The following is a 19336-nucleotide window of genomic DNA, read 5'->3' on the forward strand; positions in this document are numbered from 1 at the left end:
CCTGCATTGACGTCATTGCGTCATTAGGTTTCCCCTGGAAACACTGGCGCGCCCAAAATAGTAACATATTAATTCAGGCCGGGGGAGCAGGGAGAGACTGTTTGTAACCCTGCAGCTAACTCAGCGTGCGCCAGCCAGCGCGCAAGGCCCCCACCCCTTCTGAGCGCAGCGCGCTCGCCGACTATTTTGAGAACAAAGGGAGGCAAAATATAGAACCTCGGAGACAGGGTGCGGGGGACGCCGAGACCCTCTCGCCTTGCACGCTCGCACACCCACACACACCCACACATACACACACGTGCGCGCGCTTGTGAACATCACACCTGGGTCTGTCTACCTTCTGGCAGGCGCTCCCTGCATTCGGGCTCTTTCAGGGACCAGATCCTCGGGCACAAGGACAGGTCCAGGTGAGGCCCTTCTGCCCTGCTGGGGTTGAAGGAGGAATCCTCCCCACTTGGACCCCGCTTGGTGGGCAGGCAGGGCGCCCTCCCTCCACGCGCCCATCCCTACCCACCCATGGGAACCCTAACAAGAGGGGCTCCTCTCGCAGGCGGCAGGTGCAGCCCTGTGCTTTCTCCTGCGGCGGTGCCGGATCCCGCTTGTAGGGGAAACCCTGCAGGGATCCAGCCAGCTGCCAGTGGCTGCCCCTGCCCGCGGGGTGGCGGGGTGGCGGGGTGGCGGGGTGGCGGGGTGGGGGATGGTCCAGGCCACACTTCCGTGCCCGCTTACTGTCTGGCATCCAGGGAGAACTGCTTTCGGACAGAAGGACTGGGGGCCAGGGTTTCTGTCACAGACTCCACAATCGTTTGTGCTGGAGAGTGACCGACTTGCCCTCCCGCTCTCTGCGCTCCGCGCAAAGATGGATGTTGCTGAAACGCGAGCACAGGCTTCAGAGGCTCTTTACTCGTTCCCGTCCTGCCTAGCCTGGGTCCTTGACTCGCCTCTCTGAGCGCGAGGAGAACGCTTCTCCGGATCAAACTAGCAAGTGCTTAGCCTTGGGCTGTCGGACGAGGAGCGGAGGTGGCGCTCGAAACTCTGAGCCAAGAGAAGGGCGCTGTGCGGGCTGAGCGGAGCGGCTCCCGCGCGCACGTGAGTGGAAGTGCAGGGAGCAGGGGGTGGGGGTGTCATATGAGAGGGCTCAGCCTTCCCCTTCCTCCCAGAGGCCGCTCAGCAGCCCAGGGAAGGGTACAGAGAGGTCTCACCTTCATCCCGCCCTGGGCTCCTCTCGCCTTTGCTTTCTCTGGCCAGGGAGGGGACGTGCCTGGGATTTGGGAACACGTCTCTGTGAGTGTGCGCAGAGCTCACGGCCGTGACTCGGTTCACACAGCACCCACTCCCGTAGCAAGGAAACAGGATGCTTGTCACACAGGGCCCTGACCACAGGTATTGCCTCTTGGCCTTTGTTCCTGTTAACCAAGCACAGAGGTGATAAGCAAGCAACCACGTGCTGACCTTCCTGGACAAACCCAGCTGTCCCCATCAGGCAGGGAGCAGACCGAAGAGCAGGCTTGGGAGAAGACAAGCCTGTCCTTTCCATGTCTGAGCTGTGTGACCTCTCTGCATGTGCCTTTCCCTCCCTGAGCTGCAGTGGCCTCCTCTGTATAACTGGGTCGTGAAGCCCACTCCACAGGCTGTTGTGAAGATGACAAAAGATGGTCCCTAGAATGTACTAGAGAAATGACATGCCCTAGTCCTGCCCCTGCCCCCCTGTAGGTGGTTCTCTCAGCAGTGAGGGAACCCACACTCCTCCACATATACACACTCCCTAGCGACATCTCTGGAGAACACTGAGGAGATACTGGGGAAACAGTGACAAGTGTCCTAGACCCAAGAGGATGGCATCTGTGCTCGTTTCCTCCACATCACTGGCCTCTGATCTAATGCCTTCAGATTCAAGTTCAGTCCAGTGGTAGAGGTAGTGGGGCCCATGGTCGGGCTCTTCGTCCCTCTGTAGGCTTATTTCCCAACAGGACATGCATCCAGGCTACATGGTCTGGGCTCCCATCACTACAGCTCCTGTCCCACTGAGCCACCAAAATCATCTACCTGCCTGTCTCCTCTCTGGACCATGGCAGGGATCGTGTGGCATTCTGTTCCCCCAGCAACTCCCAGCACCGTGCTTGGCAGAGCAGCTGACATTCACTGTTGGCAAACCAAAGACTGACAGTCCCTCTTTTGGTAACCTCTTGCCCCAGTGCCACTATTGCCACCTATGTCTGCATGTCAATGTCCACGCAGTCCCTGGGTCACGTGTGACTGCTCCACACAGGCCTTCCTGGTCCCCAGTGAGATGAGCTCACGCACCCTTAGTCCCCGGGTCACTTGGAAGAGCTCTCACGGCTTCATCAAGTTCTGCCCTGAATTGCCGTTCTCTGTATAAGTTGTACATCTCCCTGCTGGGTTGTAACTTCTCAGAGCTGCCATAGGGCCTTGCCCATCTCTGTGTGCCCCACATAGCTCTGGCATGCGGCGGATGCTTAGGAGATGTTTCCTGAACTGAACTCTGCAGGTCTGCTCACCATCTCTCAGTCAAGGACCTGGCCTTAGATGGGCAGTGATGCCGACATGATTTCTGTGGACCTGGGCTAAGAGAGACTGTGGCAATGTCAGTCTAGAAATGCCCCTCTCCACTCTGCCCTGGGGGAGCATCCTTCCAAGTGGGCCAAAGTGCAGAGTATGCCTGGCTGCCTGGGAAGATGAGGGAAGGAATAGACCCATCAGGGTCAAAGCCATGATCTGCTCAGTCAGCTGTTTGGCAGGAAAGCCAGCATCTTATAATCAAGGGACAGACCCTGGTCTCATCCTGGCCCACAGCAGCGTCTGTTACTCAATGAACAACAAATAGCTGGAGACTCAGAGCAAGGCAGGGGCTCTGTCCCAGCCAGTAAAAACGTGGCAGCCACCAGTCCCTCCACAGACCGTCTCAGCTAAGCATCCCAGGCCTGTCAGCACAGCGATGTCAGCCTGTGGGTCCCAAGGGGCCTGCTGGGTCCCCTACTGTAACACTCTGTCTTCAACGTGGGGCGTAGAGGACTTCTCTGTGCAGGGAGGGGTCAGTGACACCCCACTTTGCTCCCAAGATGCACCTCCCTATGAGCATGTCTTTATTGCCGCTGCAGGGGCCTTTTGATAACAGAGACTCACTCAACCTGCCGCAGGTCACTGGTTGTGAGGGCACAGGCAGTCAGGATATTCTGGGTACGTTCATACTTGATGGAGGGGGATGCAGGGGGTCCTGGAAGTCTGTTTGGGACCCAGGGGCTCTGTTGGCTGCCTGGCTGTCCTACGGCCCTGAGGCAGCAGAAGCTGCAAGGTTCCAGGCTGGCATGCTGCCTCAAAGTCTGCTCAGCAACTCACTTGTCCCTGCTTCCTTCTGGCTTTCTTCCCACAGCTCCAGTTCAAATGACTAAGGAGAGAATCTGATGATCCAGCTAAGTCCCAGGGTCCCTGGTTAGCCAGAGCCACCTCTACATTCCTGGGACATCCAGAGATCTAGGTCAGACGTCCCCCATTGGCTGGGTCAGCGGGGCTGCAGTGGGAGCCCCTGGGGGTGGGGAATGACCGGAGCTGGAGTGGTCATGGCTCCTCTCAGCAGAGCTACAGGAATGGCAAGTTCCTTGGAAAGATTCCTTTGATGTGTTGAGCACCTTGGCTGGCCTGTCCAATACAAGCATACTCTGGAATTGACCTTGACCTCTCCTTGCAACCCCAGCCTGGGAAGGTCAGGATATTGTTGATTACATGGGCAGCAGGTTCCATTACTGAACTGATCTTCATGCCAGGCCCCCCATGGGGCCCAGAAGGCAGTAGCTGATGTCACTGTGTGACGCTGATGGCAATGGGACCAGAAGAGCAGTGAATGAGGGAGGAGTCCCCAGAGGTGGCTCAGAGTCCCACTCAGCCCCACTTAGTTTGCAAGAACAGGCGCAGTCAGAAGAGACCTGGGATCTCCCACTGAACACAGATCGGCCAGGAGGAGAGCCCCCAGCACCCCTACCACCACGGGAGGCATTGTTCTGAGCCCTACAAAAGCAGTGACTAACCTGGCAACACAATCAAGGAAAAAGAGCCCTGGGCTGGGAATGAGGAGACTGGCTTCTAATCCAAGTATGGCCATTAGGTCACCATGTAACTCAAGACAAGTGAAAGCCCTTTTTTTCATTGCCTGCTTCGTATACTGGTGGAATGATACAACAAGCAGATTTATCAGCACAGACATGGAGACTCTGTCACACCCTTGACTTCAGTGGAAATCGGCCTGCCCAACAGGAGTCTTGTGACCCTTGAACCTGGGGGCAGTAGGTAGGCAGGTAGCAGGATAGGCTGCTCTCAGGGGACCTGGCCTCTGGCGGCCGTAGCCGTCTCCTCCCCAGTAGGCCCTCCAAGTGACAACTTCTTAGTCTCGCTTGTCTGGCAGCCTCCTGTACCAAAAAAGGATGCCACAGCCCCCTAAACTCTTCCTAACAACGCAGGTGGAGACCCACTTATTCAGTCATTCCACAGCTTCAGTTGGTCCAATGCTACTTTTGCTGGAATTGTTCCCCTCTCAGTTCCTGTTCCTTGACCACCAAATTTTATCGCAGGCCTTGCCTAAGCTTTGCTGTCAGCATTTCCCAGTCTGCACGTCTGTCCTGTCTCCTAGAGACGCCATTACCCCTATCATCATCCCGCCAACCTCCAGATCTGCAGCTGAGAGTTCTGGAAAGCCCTCGTCCACCTTCCTCTCGTCCACTGCCTACACTCCTGGCTTCCAGTCCCTGGGAGGGGAGTGCTGAGCCAAGGTTATGACCCAGACGAGCCCTAAGTTCAGGTCTTGCTTCTGATAGAGGCGCAATTGTGCTTTTTGCTCTTGTGGGCAGAGGTGGAGGTAGCTGAGCAGCAAAGGATTAAATGTGGAAAATCTGCCAAGGATCCAGTGGCATAAAGCCAAGAGCTGGTTTCAAACTGAGAGGTACAATAGGTGCCAGCTCAGCTGGTGTGGACAAGTTTTGCAACCAACGTTCAGAAACAGGAGCACTCAGGCCGGCAAAAGCTGGCCAGCTCCACAAAGGGAGGTGACACTTAGATTGAACCCCAAAAGATAGGTAGGACCTGGGGTGTGGAGAGGGCATGAGAGGAAGACAGCTAGGTGGGAGCGTCTGTGTAACCAGGGGTCTCAGCCCCTGTTGCCCCTTAGAATTACCTTGGGAGAAACCTGAGCTCTTCCTAAAGGTGATACAAAGATGCTCAGACCCCATGCCCAAGACATTCAGATTCCACTGGTCTGGAGTGAGGACCAGGCACCGTATTTTTAAATTTTTCATTTGTACTCTGTGATTTATTAACAATTAATTATGTGCCATGCTACTGGAAATTATCTTTAATTTGTAATAATCTGTGATCTAGTTTAAGGGACAACACAGTAGTAGTTTGGAGGCAGCGCTTTCTGTTGGAATCCTCGCTGCCACTCACTGACCAGGCATGACGCCCTGAACTTGCAAGGTTCTCAGTTTTCTCATCTGTAGAATGGCAACAACGGGAGTGCCTACGTTGCATGGGGCGGCCTTGTGGCCGACATGACGTAATGCCTTTGTGTGTTGAGCACTAACACACTGGGCACTGGTCATGTTCGCTGGTTCTAGATGTTTCTATCGTGCAGCTAGGGCAGACGACCTCTGTCATAAAGTGAAGGACAAAATGAGCTGCTTGGGGGGCTCTCCTGGAGATTGGGGGAGATTTGAATCAGAGGGGGGAGAAGCAGTAAAGGTTGGGCTCTGTTACGGAATGGTTTAATGACGGGGTGAAATGTTGGAGGGTCCCTCCAATTAAGCACAACAGGATCCCGGGTTTGGGGTTTGAGGCTAAGGAGTGACATGATGAATGTGAGACCTCAGGAATCTGGGGGTTGTGTAGCCTCGAACAGAAGCAGGGAGATGGAGTCAAGAGCATAGTTTAGGATCAAAACAGGCAGAGGAAATTGAAAAGAGAGGATGAGTGTGAGGTGAAGCGCAAAGGAAGAATCAACAGGATTTAGGACCTTGTTGGACAAAAGAGCTTAGAGGGATTGAGGGGAGAAAAATAAATTTAAGCTTTCAAGTCTAGTGGGACTAAGGAAATAACCCCTGTGTTGGTTAGGATTATATTTAACTCTGAGTATCAGACAATGCAAATCAATAAGGGCTTAAACAAAATAGAAGTGTATTTCTCTACCATTTGCAAGTCCAGAGGTATAAAGTTCAAAGCTGGGAAGGCATCTCTCTCTGTTCCCAGAATCCTTGGAGGACCAGGCTCCTGACAGCTCACTCATCTGCCATTCTCATGGTCTTTATTCCCATGGTACATGCTGGCAGACCTTGGGTTTCAGCATCCATATGGAGAAAGGAATGAAAAACTGGCAAAAGGCAAAGAGCCTCAATGTCTTGCAGGAGAGTCCTTGTGCTGTCACTTATATTCTATTGTCCAAAAATTGGTCTCCTGGCCACACCTAGTTGCAAGGAAGCTAAGAAGTGCTGCCTTTATTTCCTAAGTGGCTTGTACCCAGCTGAAAATTCTACGACATCCCTATGGTAGAAGTGGATTCTGTTTCTGTAAAAAAAGAATTCGGATACTGGAGGAAAGCTAACAGTCTCTACCATTGCCTCATTTCCTTCAGCCGTGAAGTTGAGACACGGAGTCAATTTGGGAAAATATTTAATTTCGAATATATAGAATTTGAAAGAGGGGATAGTAGGGTACAGATTTATGGGCTGTGGTAAGCAGAATTCTAAGATGCCCCAAGATTTCTGACCCCTCTGGAATACACACCCCAAATATATACCCCCCTCCCCACGGATGGGACTTGTGTATATGATGGCAGCTTCTAAGAGAAAATTTAGAGTGGCATGAGGGATGCAAGTCAAACTGTGGGAAGTTACTGAGGAAATGGCTGATGAGAAAGGGGAGGCAGCGTGTACACTGAAAAGCTTTAGCACAGCACACAAAATCCTCCGTGAGCAAGCCACCATCTCCCCCTCCAGACTCTTCTTCTACCAGTCTCTTCAGAGGATGACCCTTAGGCTTCTGATTCAAGAAACTAGGTGGACACAATAGAAAACACTGGCAAAAGCATGAATTTGAGCAAGCCAAGGAGGTTAGTTTGAGTTTGAGGTGTCCATGAGAATACCAAACGGAGAGACCCAGAAATAGCTGGAACATTCAGAGAGATGGGAAGAGACAAATGCTGATGGACTTGAAGGATCGTTTTCCTTTTTTTTTTGGGTAAATGAGCAGTTTGCTGACTCAGCAGGTCTGAACCAGCTCATGGGAAGAAGGGGCGTGTCCCAGCACTGAGCCCGAAGTGCCCCTGCCTTGACCAGGGAGCTGCCACTGTCGTGGGTTGCATGGATGTGTCTGCCCGCCCCATCTCTATAAATAGGTAGAGTTAAGAGAACAGAGGCCCTCTCCACCAAGTGGTTCCAGTTTCATCTTTAGATGTCACCATTAATATCTGTGAAACAGACTCTAGGAAAAAGACTAAAAAAGCGATCTTTATTTAGCCTGGAGAAGAGAGGGAGGGAGAGCTGTGATGTTGCTAGGAATAAACTGCTGCTTTTAGCTTTTTGTCCTCAAGGAGGCCAGAGGAGGTGGACTTGGGATACAGTTACAGCATTTATTCTCAAGGGGGTGGCGAATGGAGATTTTTGCCTCCTCTCACCCCCAACAACCAAGGGACATTTGACAAAGTCTGGAGACATTTTTGGTTATCATAATGGGTGGGGGGTGGGGGGACAGTGCTACTGGCATCTAATGGGTAGAAGCCAGGGATTCTGCTCAATATCCTACAACACATAGGACAGGCTCCTCCCCCACAACAGAAAATTGTCTGGCCCCAAATGTCAATAGTGCCCAGACTGAGAAACTCTGAATTAGAGGAATTTTAGTATTTAATTTCTTTCGAAGCAAAGAACAAATAGTCACTCAGTCAACCTTAAAGAAAAGGGTACTTTATTTGCTTGTTCGTTTAAGGATATACCAGGGTGCCCAAAAATGTATACAAGTGGACACTTTGGTCAGCATTGCTCAAGCAGTAGTTCGCCGTTATCAGAAGTGTCTGGATGCTGATGGTAACCACTCTGAGCCCCTCTTGTCATTGCAGAAGTCAAACGGACTTGTATTCATCTTTTGTTATCGGTATATATCGAGTATTACAATTTTAATAGCTTTTTCCTTTCTTAAAATGTGTGTACATGTTTTTTGCACCCTCTGTATATGGTTGGGAAGTGGGATCAGAACAGGACAACTGTCAAGAATCATAGTGCCTTTGTTTCCCTCTGTTTGCCTGCTCCCGCCTCCTCTCACTGCTGATTGGCCAAAACTTAAATTTCCAAGGGAAGCAGCCTGATATGCTTAGCCAATCACCACTGCTCCTCCAGAGACTCCACACAGGCCAACTTCCTGGGCTCTGGCCAGTCTGTGGATGGAGAATGCCTTTTGGTCAGTGGTCCACCCCCTACTCTCATCCAATTAGAGGCCTCTCTTATACATGGAACAGTCTAGACATCTTCCCCGAATAGGAGACTGTGAGCAGGGCCCTATGAGTCAGAAGGAGATATGGGAATCAAACACACCATGACCGCCATTTATATGGCTGTTTTTTCCGGTTGTGTTTTTGACACACTGTTATCTTTTTCTTGGTGTAGCAAAGGTAGGGGCTGAACACAAAGCTGCGCTGTCCAATGCAGCAGGTCACTAGCCACGTGTGGCCATTCAAATTTAAATTATTAAAATTATTCAGTGAAATAAGTCAGACAGAGAAAGACAAATACCATATGATCTCACTACAGGTGGACTCTAAAGAACAAAATGAATGAAGAAACAAAACAGAAACAGACTCAGATACAGAGAACAAACAGATGGTTACCAGATGGGAGGGGGCTGAGTGAAAAAGGTGAAGGGATTAAGAAGTATAAACTGGTAGTTATAAAACAGTCATGGGGATGTAAAGTACAGCATAGGGAATATAGTCAATAATGTGGTAATAACTATGTACAGTGCCAGGTGGGTACTAGACTTACCCGGGATCACTTCATGAATTCTATAAATGTCTAACCACTATGTTGTACACCTGAAACTAATACAATATTGAATGTCAGCTGTAATTGAAAAATAAATAAATAAATAAACAAATCATTTACAATTTCATAAAGCAAAAAGTCCAGTGCCTCAGACGTATTAGCCACACTTCCGGGGCTCAGTAGCCACATGTAGCTGATGGCTACCATAATGGACAGCGCAGACAGAAAGCATTTCCGTCCATGCAGAAAGTTCTGTTGGACACCACTACTCCCAAGGAAGATTCTGACTGAACTAAAAAGGGTGGGATCTAAATGGAAAACACATTTTAGGGTCTGCCCTAAAGAGAAATCTGAGTCATCTTTTATCAATTCATCCTGACTGTGAGGTGTGTGTGAAATACTGCGTGGAACTGTGCTGGTGACACATGCCTGGGTTTGGTGTGTCCCCCACGGGTTATAAGGCTCTGCTCACAGAAGCGAGAGCTTGGAGAATAATTCCACCTGAGGAGGATTGCTGGAACTCACCCATTCGGAAAGGTGCTATAAATGCTTAAGAGTAAAGACGAGTTGAAACGCTCTGAATAGTGCATCACCAGCTTTTCAAACACCACGACAAAAGGTGACATGCAGAAATGTGCAGCTCAGGTGAACGAGGAAGTGTGAGCAGAGATGTTTGGCTCACTGACATGCCTTGAGGACCTCTGAGGCCTTTTCTGCTCGGCTCCCATTTTTCTTGTCCTCTCCCCTCCGCCCCGGGTCTGATGTGGCCTCTAAAGAGAACAAATTTTCTTCCCCCCAAGTTGTCGTCATTACTGCTGTTCATCAGATACTCCCCACCCTCTGCCCTCCAGGCGCGGGAGAGGATTGTACTTCCTGCCTCTAGTTACTGGGGATGGAGCCCATGGGATTAGTTTTGGCCGGTGCGTGGAAGAGCATTTGAGCTCTCTTTTTGGCACTGCAACCATCAGCCTTCAAGCTGGCAGCTGCTCCACCATCCTGGTTCCCTGAGTGACCACCATGTGCCATGGTCCCTGTCATCCCATGGTGGGGGTGCAATGTGAGCAGGGCATAAAACTGTGTGGTTTTCAGACTCTGAGATTTGGGGATGTTTTTAAATTGTGGCATAACCTAGCCAATCCATCTTGGTCACTGTACTTTTCATATATTCATACCTTCAGGCTGTGCATAACATTACAATTTGCTGCAGTCATTAGCTGAAGTTGTTTCCAGTTACTTAGGAAAAAAAAGTGAGTTGCAACTTTTTATACCAACATTTTGTGCCAATCACCAAACTCGGATGTTTACATGACTAATCTTTCTATGGATTAGGGCTCTTTAGAGTAGAAGAAGAGGCCTCCTTACCTACTGAAAAGGGAAGACATTTCTTCCTTAAACTGGTTAACACGTTGCGTACGGCGGGGTTTAAATCCCTCATACACCTCTGTTCCAGCAGGTTTTTAAAAGAAACTACTTTAAAATGCACTCTTCTCTTTAAAGCGTACATGCTTCTATGTCATTTATTATTTTTCTATGGAATTTTTTAGGATTTACTCACCTATGATGTTAGTAATCCCTCCTGGTGTGATACTGCAGAAAGCAGCTTCCTTTGTTATTAACGAAACACAAATAATTCAATAAAATGTGCAAAGTAAAAAGAGTCAACAGTAAAAACAAGAATTCTCGTTATCCGTCCTTAACGCATGGCTCAGAAAAAAAACGAAGATTCTCGTGATCCGTACGCAACGTGTTAAGTACCAGCTCTCTGAAGAAACCAGCTGTGGTTCCTTACATGATAACCTTACGGCTAACAATTTCTTTGAAAAAGAAACTCAAGTGTCTAATAACAGCAATGGGTCCAAGAAGAAAATAAAACACTGAGAGGAGTTGATAGGAATGACTTCAACCCAGGAGACAGAAGTCACCCGCTAGGGAAATGGACACACAGCTCCTGGAACAAGAAAGGCCTCACATTCATTCATTCATTCATTCACTCATTCATTCATTAGCAAATAATCATTGAACATTTGATATGTGCTCTGCTCCGATGAAGCTTATTTCCTGGTGTGGGGGGGGGGGGTGGTGACAAGAAAATAAACAAGTAGACAAAAGAGCCATGAAAGAAATGAACAGGAATGAGATGGACTAATGAGGGCACGTGTGGATAGGGAAGGCCTTTCTGAAGACGTGACTCTTAAGCTGACACCCAGAGAAAAAGGAGTCAGTCATGCAATGGGCAGAAGAGCGTTCCAGACAGAGGAAGGGCAGTTCCGGAGCCTGACGAGGGAAGGCTTAGTATGTACAATAAATGGTAGGGGAGGGAAGACCATAGACAACATGAATGGGGTGTGATGATGGTGAGAGGAGATGAGTCAGAGAGGCAGGCAGGGGCCTTTGGGCCCGAGTAAGTGCTTTGGGTTTCACTCTGAGAGAACAAGGAAGCCCGTGAGGAGATTGGGAAAGGGATGAGGTTCAGCAAACTTTTTCTGAAGTCCCTGATAGTAAATATTTTATTCTTTGTAGGCCATACAATCTCTGTTGCAACGATTCAGCTCTGTGAAAGCAGCCACAGACAATATATAAACGAATGAGGGTGGCTGAATTCCAGTAACACTGCTTATGGACAATAAAATCTGAATTTTACATTTTCATGTGTCACAAAATATTATTCGTTGGATTTTTTCTGACCACTTAATAATGTAAAAATCATTTTTAGCTTATGGACCATACAAAACTAGGCAGCAGCCCCGATGTGGCCTGTGGGCCCATAGTTGGCCGACCCTTGGTTTGGATCAGTCAGGCTGGATGACCGCTGAAGCAGAGAAACTGTTTCAGTCTTTTATGAAATGATCCATCAGTAAGTGACGAAGGCTTGACTTGGATGGTGACGGTCGTGATCGGAAGGATTCGAGATGCATTTGGGGGGTTGGGGCACAGGATGTGCTGATGTACAAGGTGTGGGGGTGAGAGAAAGACTGGTCAGCAGTTCCCCAGTTGGTTAGATACCTATTAATATCACTCGCTTATCCAGTGTCTGGAGGAAAGCATTTTTGCTCTAATCTAGTGGACACCTGCTATGTGCGAGAAAGTGCATGGTCTCAGTTCCTTTTGCTGCACGTGTGAGAGTTCAGACCCTCTTCCTTTTCTTTGCTGCTCTGGAAGGGTAGGAGGCCTCGGCATTCCCAGAGAGGGAACTATTTTTAGGTTGACTCATGCTCTAGGTTAATGAGCTAGCAAGTGTTATTATGAAATAAAGGAGGCGGGAGGAGTGTTCTGAGGACAGTTTCCTAAAAAGAGGCAGGGCCTTGCCTGAAGAGCTCAGGGGTTACACTTGGCCAAAGACCCCTGCAAGGAGGTTATTTGAAACCCCAGCACCCAATGGAAGCTGAGTCATTGCCTGGGAGCACCTCCTCTTCATTCTAACAGATTTGCCCCCACCTACGTCCAGGAATCCTGTCGCCGTCCTTTCTGCCAGTGTTCAGCTTGGCCTGATGACTGCCAACAGGGGCAATGCTCTGTGCAAGCCACCGTTTGGCTTTCTGCGTTGAGAAACACAGCCCCTCCCCATCCGCCAACATTTTTTTTAAATTTATTGGGGTGACAATTGTTATTAAATTACATAGATTTCAGGTGTACAATTCTGTATTGCATCATCTATAAATTCCATTGTGTGTTCTCCACCCAGAGTCAGTTCTCCTTCCATCACAATATATTTGATCCCCCTTACCCTCATCTCCCACCCCCCAACCACCTTACCCTCTGGTAACCACTAAACTATTGTCTGTGTCTATGAGTTTTTGTTTCTCATTTGTTTGTCTTGTTCTTTTGTTGTTTTTGGTTTATATACCACATATCAGTGAAATCATATGGTTCTTTGCTTTTTCTGTCTGACTTATTTTGCTTAGCATTATACTCTCAAGATCCATCCATGTTGTCACAAATGTTCCTATATCATCTTTTCTTACCGCCGAATAGTATTCCATTGTGTATATATACCACAACTTCTTTATCCATTCATCTATAGAAGGACATTTTGGTTGTTTCCGTGTCTTGGCCACCGTAAACAAAGCTGCAATGAACATTGGAGCACACATGTCTTTATGGATAAATGTTTTCAGATTTTTTGGGTAGATACCCAGGAGAGGGATTGCTGGGTCATATGGTAATTCTATTCATAATTTTTTGAGGAACCTCCACACTGCCTTCCATAACGGCTGCACCAGTCTGCATTCCCACCAACAGTGGATGAGGGTTCCTTTTTCTCCACAGCCTCTCCAACACTTGTTACTATTTGTCTTGTTGATGATAGCCAGTCTGACTGGGGTGAGGTGATATCTCATTGTGGTTTTTATTTGCATTTCTCTGATAATTAATGATGTTGAGCATTTTTTCATATGTCTATTTGCCATTTGTATGTCTTCTTTGGAGAAATGTCTCTCCAGGTCGTCTGCCCATTTTTCAATTGGGTTGTTTGTTTTTTTGTTGTTGAGTTTCATGAGTTCCTTGTATATGTTGGATATTAGCCCCTTATCGGAGGCACTGTTTGCAAAAATCTTCTCCCCGCCAACTTTTTCATGCTACCCAAACCCCAGAAAAGAGCGGTGGGATCCTGAAGTATTAATGGGATGGGATTGGGAGGGGTGGGTATTTGGAGGACTGAACTCAAGGTCTGTAGGGCTGAGTCTGTGATTACTAGCACCTGTGTAAGGTAAGCATTATTACCCCATTTCACAGACGAGAAAACTGAGGCTCAGGCAGCTTAAGTGAGATGCCTGACATGTATATAGCTACTTGGAGGCAGAGTAAGAAATTGAACCCAAGTGGGGCTTACTCAAAAGTCTGGGTTTTTGACAAAAACAGTCAACCCCATTCCTACCCCACTGAGGTGCCAGCACCCACCTCCCCAGCATGGCAGGGGACCAGTGTGTGCTCCACTTGTCAGCAAGACCTCTGCGAAACTGTTGTCAAAGCTTCTTTATCACCAAATCAGCAAATCTGTATTGGGCCTTTAGTCTTATCATGCACTATGCAGTCCACAGGACAGTTTCTATGTAATACTTCCTTGGCTCTTCATAACCTCCCTGAATGGCAAACAGTTAAAGTTTTGAAGTAAAATAATACAAAAAAAAAGTACAAAGATAAAGATGCCTTTGTCTATACTGAGAACCCCAAGAAATAAGTTCTGTGTAACAGTTTGACATTTTTGCTTTGCTGCCTCGCATTTCAAGTTTACGCTTTTAAAAAGCATAGAAATAATATATGAGTACAGTGCCCCTTACCAAAAAACTTTGGGCATAATGAATAAAGCTAACATCTCCCATAACCGCCATCACTGCCCCATCCTAATCCCCTTCCACCACCAGGACAAACACTTTATGAATTTGGTGAGTCCTTCTGATTGTTAAAGATGCATTTGCTGTACAGAATTGTGTCCACGGAAAATACGGAACTTTGTTTTGCGGTTTTTATTTACAGAAACCAGTGTTGTGCTGCACGTATCATTCAGTGCCTCGCTTTCTTAACTCACTATTATTATTTGAGATCTACTCGTGTTGATACATATTGGTCCAACTCATTTCTTCTTTTTTCTTTTCTTTTTTAGCCATGGGAGAAGTTTTAATAACCTCAAAGTGAAGAAGGGCTTTTAAAGTACGAAACAAAACCTAGATGCCATTTTAAAAAGTTGATAAATTCATCTATGTAGAGATAAAAAAAATGTCTGTAAGGCAAGAGCCACCATAAGCAGAGTCAAGTGACAAATGACTATACACAGGTATTTGCATTTCATATCATAGGAAAATGGATAATTTTTTCAGCTTCGTTGACGTGCAATTGACAAAACTGTAATTTAAAGTGTACATCATGGTTTAACGTACGTACACATTGTGAAAGGATTGCTCTCATCTAGTTAATTAACATATCCTTGCCTCACATACTTATCTTTTCTGTGTGTGAGAGAACATTTAAGTTCTACTCTCAGCAAATTTCAATTATGCAACACAGTGTTATCAACTATTGTCACCATGTTTTACATTAGATCTTCAGACCTCCTTATTCATCTTTTAGCTGAAAGTTTGTGCCCTGTTACCAACCTCTCTCTATTTCTCCACCCCCCAGCTCCTGGGAACCACTTTTCTACTCTCCATTTCTATCTTTTTTTTTCAGATTCCACATATATGTGAAATCATATGGTATTTGTCTTTCTCTGTCTGACTTATTTTACTTAGCATAATGCTTTCGAGGTCCATCCATGCTGTTGAAAATGGCTGGGTAACAGGCTATTTATTGTATGAATACACCACATCTCCTTTACTCATTCATCTGTTGATGGACACTTAGGTTGTCTCCTTATCGTGGCTATTGTGAATAATGCTGCAATAAACATGGGAGTGCACATAGTGCTTTGATAACCTGCTTTCATTTCCTTTGGATAAATACCTAGAAGTAGGATTGCTGGATCATATGATAGTTCTATTTGTAATTTTGTGGAGGAAGCTCCATACTGTTTGCCATAGTGGCTGCACCAATTTATATTCCCACCAACTTACATTCCCTCCAACGGTGCACAAGCCTACCCTTTTCTCCACATCCTCACCAATACTAATGTTGTCTTTTTAATGATGGCCATCCTCACAGGTGTGAGGTGATACCCATTGTGGTTTTGATTTGCATTTCCCTGACGACTGGTGGTGTTGAGCACCTTTTCATGAACCTGTTGGCCACTGGTATATCTTCTTTGGAAAAAATGTCTATGTCTGCCCATTTTTTAATTTGATTTTTTTGGCCGTTAAGTTGTATGAGTTCTTTATATGTTTTGGATATTAACCCCTTATCGGATATATGATTTGCAAATATTTCCTCCCATTCTGTAGGTTGCCTTTTTGTTTTGTTGACGGTTTCCTGTGCTGTGCAGAACTCCTCAAGATTTCAAGCCATCAGTCTAGCAAAGACCTAAGGCAGGTATCATAAGATTCCAGCCAATATATTTACACTGCCTACTTCTCCATCCTTCTCTGGTGGGACACTGGGATTACTGCCATATTGAATGCCCTTGCACGGATCTCCCTGCACAGGGGTTTGACCCACCTGATTGTCAACAAAGCCACTGAACCAATTTACACCCAGGCCAGCACTGTGTGAGGCACTATTTCCCATCTTCAGTGACAACCCTCGAAATTGTCAGACTTTAAAATTTTTACTTAGTCTCCCCCATTCACATAATTGTTCAAAACAAAGCAACAACAAAACCACATGCACAAGGAGAAATCTAAAACCCATCCTTTCTCCCCATCTCTCCACAGCCCCTTCACCCAGCCACCACCACCTCATTCCCACCACTGCAAAGACTACCAACAGGTCTTGCCACCTTCTAACCCATCCCCCACACAGCTGTGAGTGCTTTTTAAAAAAATGAAATATTTCAAAAATTGAGATGAGAATAATGTAACACCCATGTACCCATGTGCCCATTTTATCAAATACTCAGCTTTATCACTTTTTAAAATTTTGTTGTATTTACTTCCCATCCGTGTTTTTATACTTTTCCTACAAATTTACGTAGTAACCATAATCATAACCAATCAATAGAATTGTTTTGTATGTTTTGAAACGTTTTATAAACGGCATCAGACAGCATGCATCCTTCTGCAACTTGCTTGATTGGGACGCTGTGATTTTTAAAGGCATCACGTTGATATATGGAGTTCCTGCTCATTTAATCCAACTGCTGCACTGTATTTTGTTATAGCGCTACATCACAATTTAGCCATTCTCCTGTGATTCTGGGTTTTCATTATTACACAGTATGCATTCAGTGAGCATGCCCGTGAATTGTCTCCTTAGACATACGCATAATAACGTCCCCAAGGAATATGCCTGTGAGTAGAATTGTTGGGTATAAGGATATACTCCTCAGCTCTAGATTTTGCCAAAGTTCTCTTAAACTGATTAAACTAGTAGACACTCCCCAAAGTGTAAATATGTATTAATATTAAGTGTTTACTATGTAACAATGTCTTGATGTGTATTTAATGTGCAAATTCCTGATTACTTTTGATAGCAACCAGTTTTTCGGATTAGTTTATTGACCATTTGGTCTTCCATGTCTCTAAAATGACTGTTTGCAACATTTGCCATTTTAAAATATTGTGTCTTTTAAAAAAGATTGATTTGTAAGGCTTTTTAATGTATTCTAGATGCTAACTCATGGTTGCTTATTTGCATTGCAAGTAATTTCTTCAATCTGTGTCTTGTCTTTAACTGTGTTCATTGTATCTTTTGTTGTACAAAAGTTCTACATTTTAATGAGGTCAAATTTATCAATTGTGTTCTATAATTGGGAGGTTTTGTGTCTGGTTTAAGAAATCCTTCCCCTCACTGCAGTGCACACCTGAAGCTGAAGCTGAATAATAATGAATGTCAATTACATATATGTGTGTGTGTGTGTGTGTGTGTGTGTGTGTGTGTGTGTGTGTGTATGTATATATATTCACAGGATGTGGAATACAGCATAAGAAATAGAATCAGTGGAATTGTAACAGCTATATATGATGTCAGAGGGATAATAGATTGGGGGAGGGTTATCACTTTGTGAGGGGTATAAATGTCTAACTACTACATTGTTTTGTACACCTGAAACTAATTAAAAAAAAAATCCTTCCTCTCCCAACTTGAGATTACAAAGATACTCTACTATATTTTCTTTCAAGAATTATAAAATTTTGCTTTTCACTTTAAAGTCTTTAATCCACATAGTATTTCTGTGGTATCTATGAAAATTGATTATTGCATAAAGATAATAATCTGTCCCAGCATCATTTATTAAAAAGTTCTTCTTGTCCCCACACATGTAAAGAAACCTCTCTCATATGCCAAGTTTCCAAATATAAGTGGGTTTATTTTCTGGACTGTAGTCTATTTTAATTCATGGGGCTACTTTTCTGTCCCTGTGCTAATATGACGCTGTCTTAGTTAGTATAACTTTATAATAAAGCTATTGTATATAGGAAGTTCCCTTCAACACTTTTTATTCCTCTTCACAATTTTCATAGCTCTCGCTCTCTTTTTTTTTTTTTTTTCAGTCTTCAACATTAATATTAGAATAAGCTTGTCAAGTAACACAAAAAATTTCATAGGAAATTTCATTTGTACTACATTAGATTTATAGATTAAATTCAGAAGAACTGACATTTTTATGATAGTATCTTCCAACTCATAAATATTACGCTTGAACATTTAAAAATCTCTATTCAGATCTTTTTTTATGTCTTTCAATGATATTTTGTGATTTTTCTCCATAAAGATCTTACATCTTTTGTTAGATTTATTCCAAAGTGTCTTAAAGTTTACTGCAATTGTGAATGACATTTTTCTATTATATTTTTAATTGATTATTACTTGTGTATAGAAATAGTATGGATTTTCCTATGTTGACGTCTTTCAGCAACTTTGCTGACTTCTCTTATTAGTTCTATTTGTTTTTCTGGACATTTTCATGGTAAAGAATTCCTGGCATGTGCACTTCTAGAAGTGGTGGCCTAGATATTCTGAGAAGTCTTGTAGTCACAATCTATCCTGCTCAAAACATGGATCTGGGATTGCAGCAAATAAGTGAAATCTCCCAGGGACCAAGTGAGCTGAAACCAAAGAGTGACATTATAAACATACAGGAAAGATGGGGTTGCCCTGAGTGCAAATGTCCATGAATATAAGTGTAGCAAGATAAACTATGTGAGACTTTTGGACGGTAGCAAGAAGGAACTGAACCCAAACCCCTGCAATAAGCTGGGACCCTCAAAGGGGGTTAAAGCGGCTACAGTCCCAGGTTGGTAGATTCTTGGAATCCAAAAAAAAAAAGCAAATGCAAATCCTCTCTGGTGAAAGTCATCCGCAAGTGAGGCCCAAAGATTTCCACAGATTAATATCTATCAATGTGAACTCACAGTAAAAGAATTTCCAAAGACACAAGAAACACACTCCCATAAGTGAGGGTCAGGAAAAGCAACCTGCGACAGGCTTAGGTCCTTAAGGATATCAGATATTGGAATCATTAGATAGAGGGTATAAAATAATTGTGTAGGGGCTATGTAAGGAAATGAGAGATTAAATCACAAAAATGGGCTAGCAATGAAAGACTGTCAAAATTGGGAAGAACTGACAAACACTGATAAATGTGTAGTATTTATAGAAATGAAAAACATAATTTTAAAGCGAAAAAGTCAGGATGGGATGAATAGCAGATTAGACCCAATTGAAGACATAGTTAAAGAGAGAATTAGAGAACTAGAAGATAAAACTGAAGACATTAC

The 19336-nt window shown here is 45.3% G+C and overlaps 1 long non-coding RNA gene across 1 annotated transcript; it reads left to right on the forward strand.

Moving 5' to 3' along the window:
• The first annotated feature begins 19 nt into the window (after nucleotides 1-19).
• LOC141567624 (uncharacterized) lies at nucleotides 20-17960 on the forward strand. Its single transcript, XR_012490447.2, has 3 exons — nucleotides 20-407; nucleotides 924-1089; nucleotides 15902-17960. It is a non-coding gene; the product is annotated as an uncharacterized LOC141567624 (long non-coding RNA).
• Nucleotides 17961-19336: the final 1376 nt, after the last annotated feature.

This window comes from Rhinolophus sinicus, chromosome 8 (assembly GCF_057876585.1).
Source record: "Rhinolophus sinicus isolate RSI-liver-muscle chromosome 8, RSI-T2T, whole genome shotgun sequence".
NCBI lineage: Eukaryota > Metazoa > Chordata > Mammalia > Chiroptera > Rhinolophidae > Rhinolophus > Rhinolophus sinicus.